This window comes from Salvelinus namaycush, unplaced genomic scaffold, assembly GCF_016432855.1.
Source record: "Salvelinus namaycush isolate Seneca unplaced genomic scaffold, SaNama_1.0 Scaffold151, whole genome shotgun sequence".
NCBI classification, from domain to species: domain Eukaryota; kingdom Metazoa; phylum Chordata; class Actinopteri; order Salmoniformes; family Salmonidae; genus Salvelinus; species Salvelinus namaycush.
In genome coordinates, this window is record NW_024058242.1 from 11529 (window position 1) to 14410 (window position 2882).

Consider the following 2882-nt stretch of genomic DNA (forward strand, 5'->3'; position numbering starts at 1 on the left):
TATGTTTCACTTGTCACTGGTACAGTAAAAGTTGAGAAAGGCTTTACTATTGTGTACTGCAGCCACATTCAACTGGCGGACCGCTGTCCTTATCCGGACCCAGAATGGGGTCAATACGGACCGCGGGTCCCGACTTAAAAAACCCAGTCAAGATTTTAACTTACTACTGTTGAGAATTGTAATAGGTAGTGCATTAGTCGTTTTCCTCTTGTTATTTCATTCACTGACAGACATTAGAGAGCTAGTTTAATCCTGTCAGAAAAGTCCAGTTGATCAACTACACCCCATGTTAGCTAGGTAAGCAAGTTAGCTAAATATTGTAGTTATCATGGTCAGATTACGTGCACAGGGGCCTCGGCCCCCATTGATTTAGTTCAGTCACTCAGGTATCATAACACACATAAAACATGTCAAAAGAATTGCAGAAAATAATTTTAAAGCTGCATTTTTTCCCTCTCTACCCTATGGCAAATTGTGTAGAATTGCAGGAAATTATTTTAAAATTGCATTTTTTCCTTTCTGTCCCATTGCAAAATGTGTAGAATTTCAAGGAATGAGCTTTAAAATAGCAAAATGTTCTCTCCGCCATCAAGAAGAGTGTTAACAGTTTGAACTGTTTAGGGTCACATGGTTCACGAGTTGGGGGTTTGTTACTACGACGATAAATTACAATATCCATCTGGACCATTGGCATCTAAGAAATATGTGTAAACAGGACCTTCTCAAATAGTGGTTGAGTACCCCTGGTGTACTGCCTATGGTATGTGTCAGTAGCGTTACTGTCTGTGTGTGTACGTAGCATGTGAGTGTGTGTGAGCTGGTGTGGCTAAGATGCCAGGGCTGAATTTTTGTCCCAGTATGCCCCTGCTCACACACATACATGTAGGTGTACACACTCACTCTCACCATCTCACAAACACAGATTGCTTTTATTAAGCATGACATTACGCGGACATAAAAGCCTTTTTAGTACTCTTCAGGGGCTGAGTAGAATATCTGTGTGGTATTGCTTTGTAGACACCGCCTTGACATAACTGGGTGATGATGCATTAACGTCTCTTTCATTACCCTAAAAGTCTCTCTCTCTCTCTCTCTCTCTCTCTCTCTCTCTCTCTCTCTCTCTCTCTCTCTCTCTCTCTCTCTCTCTCTCTCTCTCTCTCTCTCTCTCAGATTCTCTCTCTCTATCTCAGATTCTCTCTCTCTCTCTCTCTCAGATTCTCTCTCTCTCAGATTCTCTCTCTCTCTCTCTCTCTCTCTCTCTCTCTCTCTCTCTCTCTCTCTCAGATTCTCTCTCTCTATCTCAGATTCTCTCTCTCTCAGATTCTCTGGTCTGTTGAAACCAAGATTGAACTCTTTGGCCTGAATGCCAAGCGTCACATCTAGAAGAAACCTGGCACCATCCCAACGGTGAAGCATGGTGGTGGCAGCATCATGCTGTGGGGATGTTTTTCAGCGGCGCTCAGGACCTCAGACTGGGGTGAAGGTCCACCTTCCAACAGGACAACAACCCTAAGCACACAGTCAAGACAGCGAAGGAGTGGCTTCGGGACAAGTCTCTGAATGTCCTTGAGTGGCCCAGGCAGAGCCCGGACTTGAACCCGATCGAACATCTCTGGAGAGACCTGAAAATAGATGTGCAGCGATGCTCCCCATTCAACCTGACAGAGCTTGAGAAGATCTGCAGATAAGAATGGGAGATCCCCAAAAACAGGTGTGCCAAGCTTGTAGTATCATACCCAAGAAGACTTGAGGCTGTAATCACTGCCAAAGGTGCTTCAACAAAGTGCTGAGAAAAGGGTTTGAATACATATGTAAATGTAATATTTGAGTTTAAAAAAAAATTATACATTTGCAAACATTTTCAAAAACCTGTTTTTGCTTTGTCATTATGGGGTATTGTGTGTAGATGAATGACATTTAAAAACAAATCTGTTTTAGAACAAGGTTGTAATGTAACAAAATGTGGAAAAAGTCAAGGAGACTGAATACTTACCGAATGCACTGTATGTATGTATATTATTTTACCGCTCTAGGGATGTAATTATTGTTTGCATCACCTTATTTACTATTATGTATTGATTTCTACCTGACATTGTTTCACTCTTTATGTGATGCCCACTGCAGAGAACACCGGAAGAAGAATGATCATTTAATTACCATAGTGAATTATTGTAATGTTTGTTAATGTGTCAATTCATCCCATAAGGAATGGGTTACCACCTGGCAACGGAAATAACATTTTATTCATTCCTTCACACTGCTTGGTTAGATCTCATTCAGTAAAGATACATCTCAATGGGACTCCCCAGTTAAGAAAAAAGCAGATCTTCAAAAATAACAGCCAGAGTAAGAGTATGGAAAGAAAGTCTTCTGTGTCCTGAGAGAGCTCCTGGAAACAAGCGGGAGCAGAAACATGTAGGACCTACTGCTGACTAACCCCATTCTAATACTGTTGTAGGACTGCTGATGAACTGGGGACTTGTACTTGGCTGCTTCCCTTTCAGGCTAACACTGAACCCCTAGCAGATCTAAAGCCAACCCCCAAGATTATACCAGCAGGCTTTACTAAGAAAATCCCTCTGTATGAAATGCTTTGCCTCTTCTGTTTTGACTAGCTCTCTTTTTCTAGTTTCCGTCTTCCCTCTCCTCCAGTCCCCCTCTCTTGCTTTCCCTCCTCTCTCTCTCTCTCTGCATGTAAATTGGAGAGCAAAGAAACAGCACATCTCTGACAGTACAAGCAGTATTGAATGGATGTCTACTCCACGCATTATAGCCCATGAAATTCGACGACTGAAGCATAACATTGAAATTAAGAGCCGATCTGAGTTGTGATGGCTCATTTCCCTATTCCACATTCCACATTCATTCTAATTACGCCCAGG